The sequence below is a fragment of the Carcharodon carcharias genome, chromosome 32 (genome assembly GCF_017639515.1).
Source record: "Carcharodon carcharias isolate sCarCar2 chromosome 32, sCarCar2.pri, whole genome shotgun sequence".
Taxonomy (NCBI): domain Eukaryota; kingdom Metazoa; phylum Chordata; class Chondrichthyes; order Lamniformes; family Lamnidae; genus Carcharodon; species Carcharodon carcharias.
In genome coordinates this window covers 9,659,656-9,671,826 of record NC_054498.1, presented here as the reverse complement: position 1 = coordinate 9,671,826, position 12,171 = coordinate 9,659,656, and positions in this window count along the sequence as shown.

Below are 12,171 nucleotides of genomic sequence, written 5' to 3'. Positions count from 1 at the left end.
ATGATCTAGCGAGCATTTGAACAGACAAAATGTACCTGTCGGAGTATAAACTGAAACAGCAAAAATGCTAATAGTGGGAGTATTTCTCACTCTGCTGTGAATTTGTTCAGCCATCATCTCTTGGTGATTTATATCGTTCTTGCATGGTACTAAAAAGCTGCTTTATCAATGTACTGGTATACAGCACAGAATTCACATTGCCAACTACTTATAAATGGGTTAGTGCCCCCACAAAAGATCAGACAGAAAAATGTTATGCGAACCCTTTTAAGCTTTACTCCACTATTACTTTTTATACATTCTTGGGATGCAAGTGTCACAGGCAAGGCCAGCACTCATTGCCCTTCCCTAACTTCCTTGAGAAGGTGGTGTGTTGCGTTCTTGAACAGCTGCAGTCCATGTGATGTAGATACATCCACAATGTTGTTACAGGGTGTTGCTTAATAGCTTTGGCTAGTCTAGGTCATATTTTGTTCCCTCTATTAACTGAGGTGGCATACAAAAATTCAGGGTCACAAACTCAGCAAGGAATGGATGGCCTTTCATCCCTACTCAACCTGTTTAAAAGATACTCATGCTGTTGGCAGTGATTGGAATCTGCAGGGTTTCTTGGGCTGAGTGTTATTAGCACCTTCAGCAGTATAATAGGTTTGATCAACCTCATGCAACAGTTTACTGTTAAGGGGCTTCGCTGCATACTAAGAAACATGTGCATGACCCACCATTAAAATTTAGTGAAATGTCATATATTGGGCTATTATCATCATCCATCTCCATTTCCTTGCATAAACAAAGCTATCCCAGTATTAATGAACATGCTATCAGTGGTCTCTGCTGACGCAATGGTAGCAAATGTACAATTTCTCTTCTTCATAAAACAATTAACATTTTATTTTTAAAAATCTCTGCCTGTCTGTCAAGTACAGAATACCCCCTAATACGATGTCCACTAAATTTTACGTTTCTTTTCTAATTCAATTCCATTCTCAAAAATGGGAATGCCACCCGTAAGGTCACCATTCCATGTCAAATGCTTTCCAACCACACTGGCAATGATCAGAGTCATCTGGAAAGATGAATAAAAAGAACAGGGAAAATGAACATTCAGTCCATCAGCTCTTAAACAGAGGCCTCTGGGCTTTGACTGTTGATGAAAATATACAGATGAAAGTTAAATCAGCCCCTGTCTTCCCTGTTAGTAACAGGTTAAAATAGTTGAATTAGGAGGACAGTTTGCATAGACTAGGCTTGCATTCCCTTGAATATAGAAGATTAAAGAATGATGTAACTGAAGTGCATAAGAAAGAAAAGACTTCTACTTCTATAGCGTCTTCCATGACCACTGGACATCCCACAGCGCTTTACAGCCAATGAGTTTTTTTTGAAGTGTAGTCACTGTTGTAATGTAGGAAATGCGACAGCCAAATCTGTGCACACCAAAGTCCCAGAAATAGTAATGTGATAATGACCAAACAATCTTTTTGCTGTGATGTACATTGAGGTATAAATATCAGCCAGAACACCTGGGGATAACTACTCTGCTCTTCTTCATAACAGGGGGAATCTTTTGCATCCACCTGAGAATAGACAGGGTGTTGGTTTAATGTCTCATCCAAAAGACAGCACTTCTTACAGTGCAGCACTCCCCCAGTACTGCACTGGCGTGTTAACACAGAACCAAATAAAAGTTATAGTGCAGAAAGAGGCCATTCAGCTCATCATGTCTGCACCAATCAAGTGAGAAAAAAAGAAACTAGCCACTCATTTTTAATCCCACTTTCCAGCACCTGGTCCGTAGCCTTGCAGGTCACAGCACTTCAGGTATAGATCCAGGTACCTTTTAAATGAGCTGAGAGTTTCGGCCTCAACCACCAACTTGAGCAGTGAATTCCAGACGCCCACCATCCCCTGGGTGAAAACGTTTTTCCTCATGACCCCTCTAATCCTTCTACCAATCACCCTAAATCTATGCCCCCTGGTAACTGAACTCTCAGCTAGGGCAAACTGAGTCTCCTCTGTTCTAAGGAAAACAACCTAAGCCTATCCAATCTTCCCTCATAGCTGCAATTTTCCAGCCCTGGCAACATTCTTGTAAATCTCCTCTATACTCTCTCCAGAGCAATTATGCCCTTTCTGTAATGCGGTGACCAGAATGACACAGAAAATTCCAGCTGTGGCCAAACCAACAATTATACAGTTCCAGCGTTATATCCCTGTTTTTGTATATTTAATACCTTTTCCAATAAAGGAAAGCATTCCATACGCTTTCTTTACCACCTTATCCACCAGTCCTGCCACCTTCAGGGACCTGTGGACATGCACTCCAAGGTCTCTAACTTCCTCATTTTCTCTCAATATCCTCCGCTTTATTGAGTATTCCTTGCTTTGTTTGCCTTCCCCAAATGCATTATCTTATACTTTTCTGGATTGAATTCCATTTTCCACTTTCCCACCCACTCAACTAAACCTTTTTCTTTCTGGAAACAGCAGCTATCTTCCTTACTATCAACTACACGGCCAATTTTTATGTCATCCGCAGTTTTCCCAATCATACATCCCACATTGAAGTCTAAAACATTAATATATACAGCAAACAGCAAGGGCCCCAACACTGAACCCAAGGAATGCCACTGGAAGCCACTTTCCATTCGCAAAAACATCTATCGATCATTACCCTTTGCTTCCTGTCACTGAGCCAATTTTGGATCCAACTCGCCACCTTCCCCTGTATCCCAAGGAATTCCACTTTTCTGACTCGTCTGCCATGTGGGACCTTCTAAAATTCCTTACTAAAATCCATGTAGACAACATCCACTGCACTACCCTCATCAATCCTACTTGTTACTTCCTCAAAAAATTCTATTAAGTCAGTAAGAAACAATCTTCCCCTAATAAAACCATGCTGACTATCCCTGATCAATCCCTGCCTTTCTAAGTGACAGTTTATCCTGTCTCTCAAAATTGATTCCAATAACTGGCCCATCACCGAAGTCAGTCTGACCGGTCTACAATTTTCTAACCTATCCCTCACACCCTTTTTAAATATTGGTACAACGTTCACAGACCTCCAATCCTCTGCTATCTCGTTGGACCTAGTGAGAATTGGAAAATGATTCTCAGAGCATCCGCTATTTCCTCCTTGGCTTCCTTTAACAGCCTGGGAGACAATTCATCTGACCCTGGTGATTTATCCACCTTCAAGGATGCCAGTCCCTCCAGTGCTTCCTCTTTCATTATGCTTATTGTATCTAATATTTCACACTCTTCCTCTTTAACTAGAATGTCTGCATCATCCCTCTCCTTCATGAAGACAGAGACAAAGTACTCATTGCAAACCCTGCCTACATCTTCTGCATCAACGCACAAATTACCATGTACATCTCTGATAGGCCCTACCCTTTCTTTTCTTATTCTCTTGCTCTTAATGTACTGGTAAAACATCTTTGCATTTTCTTTGATTTTACATGCCAATATCTTTTCGCATCCTCCCTTTGCTTTCCTAATTTCCTTTCTTACTTCACTCTTGTGCTTTCTATACTCCTCTAACCTTTCTACAGTATTAAGTTTTTTGTGACTGTCATAAGCTCTCTGTTCATGCACAAGTCCTGGCGTGGGACTTGAATTTATATAACCTTTTAAACTCACAGCCAAAAGTGCTACCAACTGAGCCACAGTTGACTCTTAAAGAATTGTTAGGGTGCGTAGAGGGGAACTACTTCCTCCAGAACAAGGACATATTGTCTTACCCTAATCCTAAATTTAGACAAATAGCAATGACAGTCTGGGCCAGATGGCTTCCTTCTGCGCTGAACGATTCTGTCAGTTCATGAAGCAGCTTATTCAATAAGGCAATGAATTTCTTTGTGCACCTTGCTCGCTTATTGTTATAACAATCATATTCCTATAGATTGGGAAACATCTGTTAATGTATGGCTATGAAACTCACAATCCCCAAACCCCCCACCCCACCCCCCCCCCCCCCCCCCCCCGATATTAAAGCATGTCACTTTATCCTCAATAGGATTACAACATACACAAATATGCTTTAGGTTCTCAGGAATCATTAATTCCATTTACACTGAATTGTAAGTATAATCAGTGCACATAACAAAGATGAGTTCCAACATCTAAAATAAATGTTCACGCACATGACTTGGAGACCTGCAGCGCTTGGTAAAGATGAATGATTAGTGTGGCACAGACAGATCTTACGAGATCAGTCTTGGTGTAATGCTAAAGCGGGCCCCGCCCCCAAATCGCCAACGGGAAAATTCTGGCCCAGGACTGGAAGATGGAGTTAAGATACAGATTAGGTATGATCCAACTGAATGACGAACAGACTTAAGGGGTCTACTCTTGTTCCTATACTCCAAAGCACTTTGAAAATTGTTACCTTGTGTTCTACTTGAGTTAGAGGACACACTTGGACTCTATCTAATTTGTGTGTGCAGATTGGTGGTGAAACTCTCATCCTTGTATTCAAATCCCTCCATAATCTCACCTTCAATATCTCTTGTAACCTCCTCGAGCCTTTGTAAATTCTGCACTCCTCCAATTCTGGCCTCTTGGCATCCCCAACTTCCTTGGTGCACCATTGACACCATGCCTTCAGTTGTCAGGCCCCATATTTTGAAGCTCTCTCCCCAACTCTCTTTGCAGAGATCTCTTTCTTTGAGACCCTCTTTTAAACCCACCTTTTCGACCAAGCATTTGGTCATCTACCTAAAACCTCCTTCTTTGCCTCAGGTGTCAGTCCTTGTCTGAGAACACTCCTGTGAAGCATCATGGGACATTTTATTACATTTTACACTATATAAACATTGTTATTGATACAGCTGAAGTTTATATTTTTATGCAGATTTGCTGGCTCAGGTCCAGGTCAGAGAATACTATGTTTTCTTGGGATGCATCAATTTTAATTATTGTGAGGAAAATCTGAGATGGACCAAATGGAACGAACCAGCTATATGGGCAGACTCACTTTTCTTACCTCAATCTTTCTTGCAGTCTAGGATGTTGCAAAGAATTCCAGATGCTGTATGGGGGTATATCAGCTCATTGTTAAAGGCTGCTAAAGAGTGAAAGTACTCTTGTTTCGCAGTGTAGCCTTATCCTCAACTTTAAACATCAGGAAACAGTCATGCTATTGTACATGTAGCTACAGCCTTGAAAGAATGAGGCAGAGCGACACACTTGTGCTTAGTCTTCCTTACAGTGTACATTGCATTCCTTTGGTATTGAGGTTTCAGAAAGCTTCCAAGTTACTCATGTCCATCAGTTAAGCACACGTTGATAAAATATAATGTGCGGGCATGTTGAGGGAAGATGGAGATGTGCTCTTGCAAAAAAATTAGAAATCTTTTATCTGACCAGAAGTTATCACAATATAATTTGTTTCAATCTATGTAGTGCGCTGAACTGACAATAATAATGAGATCCTTCTTGGATTGCCCACAGATCTGGCACATCACCCCAATTTTAATTGCTCCACCATTTGCGGCTGTGCCTTCAGCTGCCAAGGCCGTAAGCTCTGGAATTTCTTCCCTAAATCTCTCCACCACTTTGCCCTTGTTTAAGATGCTCCTTAAAGCCTATCTTGTCACCCGTCCTAATATCTCCTTTGGTGGCTCAGGAGTACTCCTGTGAAGTACCTTTGGATGTTTTATCACATGAAAGCCACTATTTAAGTGCAGCTTATTGTAGATTTCCAGGACAGGCACAACATATACAGGCACCTGCAAGACTTCCAGCTTGTGCCTTGCACTGAGAGGCCCCCTTGAGGTCTGAAATGATATGTTTCTGCTGCAAGAAGGATAAACAACTTACATATCAATTGGGAAAAAAGAACAAAATTTCTGGAAAAGTGAAATAAAAATAGAAAATGCTAAAAATATAATTGATGTCTGAGAGCAAAAGGCCATTTTTTAAATCCCTTATGGCCACCTGAGGAATTAAATTTTGGCAGACCCCCAGGAAAAGACCTTTGCATTATTTTTAAGAAAGAAAAAGATAATTAAGAAGAAATGATTTAGTTATATGGCACCTTTAATGTCCTCGGGACAATCTAAAGCATTCACATGCAATCAAGTACTTTTGACATCTAATCCTTAGTGTAACATTAGAACTTAATGTCAGCTGTGGCTGAGTCAGTAACACACTTGCCTTTGTGTCAGAAGGTCCTGGGTTCAACACTTCAGGGCTTGAGCACATAACCTAGCTTGACACTCCAGTGGAGTGCTGAGGGTGTGCTGCACTGTTGAAGGTGCTGTCTTTATTAAAGTGCGGCCCCATCTGCCTCAGGTAGTTGTAAAATAGCAGCATTATTTTGATGATTTATTCAGTTATTCCCAGTGTCATCCAGTATTTATCCTTCAAACAACATAACAAAATAGCAGATTATCTGGTCATTAAATTTCTGTTTGTGGGAGTTTGCTGTGTGCAAACTGGCTACCGTGTTTCATACATTACAACAGTGACTATACCTCATTGGCACCCAAAAATTGAGGTGGCATATTAGTTTCCCGGTGGCTACAGTTCAGACTTAGTGTGAAGGACACAGGATTCAGGGTTTGTTCACATATTGAAACTTTAAAACTGGCAGGTACATCAGTGAAAATTGCACAGGCACAAAATGGGCAATGAACTAGCGGATTCAGGATGGAATAGTCACATGGAAAATTTGGATTGATTCGGAAGAGTCAGCACGGATTTGTTAAAGGAAAAACGTGTCTAACTAACTTGGAGTTTTCTGAAGAGGTAACGGAGTTGATGAGGCAAGGCCGTTGAAGTGGTGTATATGGACTTCCAAAAGGCGTTCGATACAGTGCCACACAACAGACCTGTGAGGACAATTATAGGTCATGGAATAAAAAGGACAGTAGCAATGTGGATGCAAAACTGGCTGAGGGATAGGAAACAGAGAGTAATGGTTAATGGGTATTTTTCGGGCTGGAAGAAGGTTTGTAGTGGAGTTCCCCAGGGGTCGGTATTGGGACCCTTGCTTTTCCTGATATATATAAATGATCTAGATCTTGGTGTGCAGGGGGCAATTTCAAAATTTGTGGACGACACAAAACTTGGGAGAATTGTAAACTCTGAGGAATACAGTGTAGAATCTCAAAAGGACATTGACACATTGATGGAGTGGGCAGATAGGTGGCAGATGAAGTTCAATGCAGAGAAGTGTGAGGTGATACACTTTGGTACAAAGAACATGGAGAGACAGTATTAAATAAAGGATGCTATTCTAAAGGGTGTGCTGGAGCAGAGAGATCTGGGTATATATGTACATAAGTCAATACAGGTGGCAGGACAGGTAGAGAGAGCTGTTTCTAAAGCATACAGTATTCCAGGCTTCATTAATAGGGGCATAGAGTACAAGTGCAGGGAGGTTATAATGAACTTATATAAGACACTGGTTAGACCTCAGTTGAAGTAATGTGTACAGTCTGGGCGCCAAACCATAGGAAGGATATGAACGCATTGGAGAGAGTGCAGAAGAGGTTTACAAGAATGGTTCCAGATATGAGACACTACAGTTATGATTATGATTGGAGAATTTGGGACCGTTTTCCTTGGAGAGGAGTTTTTTGATAGAAGTCTTTTAAATCATGAGGGGTCTGGACAGAGTAGATAGGGAGAAACTGTTCCCGCTCATAAACAGATCGAGAACCAGAGGGCACAGCTTTAAAGTGTTTTGCAAAAGAGGCAAATATGAGGTGAGAAAAAACTTTTTCACAGAGCAAGTAGTTAGGGTCTGGAATGCACTGTCTGGAAGTGTGGTAGAGGTAGGTTCAATTGAGGCATTCAATGGGGCATTGGATGATTATTTAAACAGAAACAATGTGCGGGGATACAGGGAAAAGGCAGGAGATTGGCCCTAGGTTAAAATGCTCAGAGAGCTGGTGCAGACACAATGGGCCAAATGGTCTCCTTCCACACCATAACAATTCTGTGATTCTATGATAGTGAAAGGGAAAAAGAAAGTGCTATCCCTCCCACCCATTCTATAACTCTAAATAAAGTATCTGCATTTATATAGCACCTTTCACAACTTCAGGACGTCTCAGGGCACTTTACAACCAATCAAGTATTTTGAAATGTAGTCATTGTCATAATGTAGGAAACAAAGCCGCCATCTTGCAAGGTCTCTCTAACAACAATGAAACAAATGGCCAGGTTATCTGACCAACCAACCTTGCTCAATTTTTGTTCAGTTTTCAGCCAAAACTGACAAGAAAAATCTAGATTAATGACAGGGAATACCCGATCGAAGAGTCTGTATTAACGCAAACTGAGTGACTGGGCATTTAGCTAAGCATTGCCCCCATTTCATCTCTGACCCCAGACAGCACATGTTTACCACTGATCAAAGGCCCAACTGCCATCTAACTAAAGGTCGGGAAAGTTCCTGGAGATTTATTTACTCTTGGACTGACAAGAGTCACACTGTGGACTGCAGCCTAAGTACGCACAAGGCCAAAGCATGAGGAATGGTCCCATTATTATGGAGAAAAAAGTGATGTTGTCTTAAAATAAACCTACCCCAAAGCTTCTCAAAAAGGATTACAAAGAACATACAGCACAGAAACAGGGCATTCATCCCAACAGGTTTAAGCTGCTATTCATGCCTTCCACAAGCTTCCTTCCATCTTCCTTCATCTCACCCTCTCAGCATAATCTTCCATTCCTCACTTTCCATATCATTTTACATTTGCAACTGAAGTACAAATCTTATCTGAATAGCATTTTTCATGTGTCTATCTTCTTCTTTAACATGCGAATATGTTTTTATTTACAATGTTAATCACACTTCGAAAAAAATTTTCAAGTTACCACCTTTTACCAAGATGAAAACTGGCAAAAAGGAAAAGCAATGGAAGGGCTGGGATGTTTTCCTAACTGATGATGAAAATTCACTGTGTACCTTAATAACTAAATGCGTCCATATAGTTTCTTCCTAATCCAATGGATAGAAAGCTGTCATCATGGATAAGAAGTCTTCAAGCCAAATGAAATGATGTTGAACCTCACTGCTCTGGCTGTGGCAATATAAACGAGATTTTGATAGCATAAAAGTGACTGCACAAATATGTTACAATATACTACGAAGAAATCTGGGTTTAATCATTATCTGTCATAAAACTATGTCTTAGATGTTAAGTTATGGCCACTGTTTTGCAGCAGTTGGTGCTATGCTTACTATCCAGGAATGCCCTGGTCTACCATCTTTACACTTCTTATTAGAAAATTTATTTAGGATAATAAGAGAATACAGCATAGGAAAACATTCCACCTATCACCCTTGTGCTGGCTCTTTGAAAAAGTTATCCGATTAGTCCCACTCCTCTGTTGTTTCCCCCCCCAAAGCCCTGTAATTTTCTTCCCTTGAAGTAATTGTCCAATTTCCTTTTGGAAGACATTACTGAATCTGCACCCAGCCCAACACTATCAAACAATGCATTCTAGATCTTAACAGCACCTGCCTAGTATTTAAGTAAAGATGTTAAACCTTTTATCCTAAGTGGATTGATTACTTTAAGTATAAAGACATTCCACATGTGGATGCCAACACAGTTGCGTGCTAACATTGTGAAACCGAGTGTGGCAATCCAAGTGAATAGTTTCTCATTTACTTTATGATTCAGCCTAGTTATAAAATTGGTCTTCCTTGTATTTAGTCAGGCCATATTCACACAACATCTTATTCAATCATTATCCTTGAGCTCGCTGACATATACTGGCTCCCAGTTAATCAATGTCACCACTTTAAAATTCTCATCCTTGATTTCAAATCCCTCCCTAACGTCACCCCACCCTATCTTTTGGAAAAGTAGCCGAAAATGCTGGAAACTTACTTTAAGTGGCAAGTGACACAGCAATATGGACAAGATGAGGAAACTTGGCTTATCCAAGAAACGAGATACTTTTACATTGCTTTTAGGATAGGAAAGTGTCTGGAGATATTTTAGAGAGAGCAAGCTAGAGGTGGGACATTAGGAGAGGGTAAAAAACATGGTCAAAGCGATGGGTTTCTAAGAAGCTTTTGATTGTGCCTGGTGTCTTACGCAAAGTTGTAGCAATAATTTGCACCCTCCCACAGAATGGAGAGCCTGTAATAGGTTGTAAGGTAGTCAGATTGGTTAAAAGCCTTTATAGCATGCTTACATTGTCCATATAGTTGCTGAAAGATAATAGTGAGTAGCTCTTGCTCAACTAACAAGTATAACTGGGTTAACTACTGTAGTTAGACATTGATTTTCTGCCATTTAGACTAACTCTAGCTATGTCTGTTTATTTTTCAATCAAGGGATGTGGCATCACTTGCAAAGCCAACATTTCAGTGCCATCCCTGAGGCGGTGGTGGTTGGACATCTTATTAAATCACTGTATTCCACAGAATTACACAGCATGTACAGTATAGAAAGAGGCCAGTTGGCCTAATTGGTCCATGCCGTTATACATGCTCTATTTTAGCCTCCTTGCACCTATTTGACCCATATGCATTATCTTCTATTCCTTTCTCCCTTGTGTTTGTCTAGCTTTCCCTTAAATACATCTACGCTATTCGCCTCAACTACTCTTTGTGGTAGTTTTCTTAAGCCCTGATAGTTCTGTGATAAGGCGCCACCCACAGTGCTGTTAGGGAGGCATTTCCAGGACTTTGACTCAGTAATGATGAATCAAACTGATAATATATTTCCATGCCAGGACGTTGTGTGACTTGAAGGGCCTAATGCACTGCAGCAACTTGTCAAGTCCCCATTCAACAGCACAACCCAAACCCATGACATCTTCTGCTAAAAGAACAAAAGATGCAGGCACATGAGAATACCACCAACTGCAAGAGCCCCTTCAAGTCACACAGCATCCTGACATGGAAAAATATTATCGTTCCTTCATCATTACTGAGCCAAAGACCTGGAACTGCCTCTTTAACAGCACTGTGGGTGAAGCCTCTATGCAGAACTATTGGGGCTCAAGGAGATTACACACTACCACCTATTAAGGGCAATTAGAGATGGGTAATAAATGCTGGCCTTGTCAGCAGTGAATAAATAAATAAATGTGTGGGAAGAGATTTCTGTGCATAAAATCTTTTGTTCTCTCCTTTTGTCTCATCCACCTCCCCTTTCTCACTCCTCAATATTAACTTGCTGTTTCTTAAAAGCTGTTTAATCATCAGATTTGGCTTTATGAACTTGACAACTTTCAGGGTACTTGGTAAAAGATGAGAGAGGTATGAGACTGCAGCATGTCACAATTTTCAAGACCAGGCGGGAAAGAATATGCTCGTCACAGAAGAGGCCAAATGAAGCCAGAGGCCTGACGAACCTACTGTATGCTGTTATGGCTAGCTGAAAAGTTTGTTGAGCATTTTGAGTATGTTGGATGAAAAGAATTAAGAACTACATAAAAGAAACCAAACAAAGGGACAAAGTATAAACAGTGTGCTAACCCACTTTGTCACTCAGTCTCCTCTCTGTTTGCAAACTAGTTTGTACAGTAAATTCTTAAATGTGCATACTCAGTTTCACTCCTGAAAATTAATTTTAGTTCTCCTTTTCCATGCTATGAGGAGGAAATTCTCTCTTGTTCCATGCTCCTTTGAGTTTCCAGTTCTCTACCTTTAGTTTTCTCCTGCACTCTGCTTCTGTCTGAACCTCATCCCACATCTACTTACTTCTCCTTTCCTACTTTCCTCTTACTCCCTGCTGGATCTTTCTGTCTCTCTGAAGTTTTACTCCAGCTTTTCTTTCATTTCTAGGTTTTCCTGTGTTTCATTTTCTCTCATTCCTCTCTCTCTCTGTCCCTTCTCTTTCTGTCTATCCAGGCCCTTTAACCGACTACTTCCTTTCCCCTCTCTGAATTCAGGTTCAGAGATAGACATTTATATTAACTTAGGGAACCCTACAGAATGGTAGAAAGGTTATTCTGCTGGTGCATGGAATTAAAAGCATTGGAAAAGTTGATTTCACAAGTATTTTAGAATGAGCAGTTATCATCATGGCCTAGTGGTACTCACACTTATTAATACACCTGAGAAATATGGTCTGTAACAGTAATCAGTGTCTACTCCATCATGTTGGGATTAAACCACCAAACCAAATTAATAAACAATGGCGAGACTTCAATCAACACAGACTGATACAATAGTGTCCCAAATCCAGC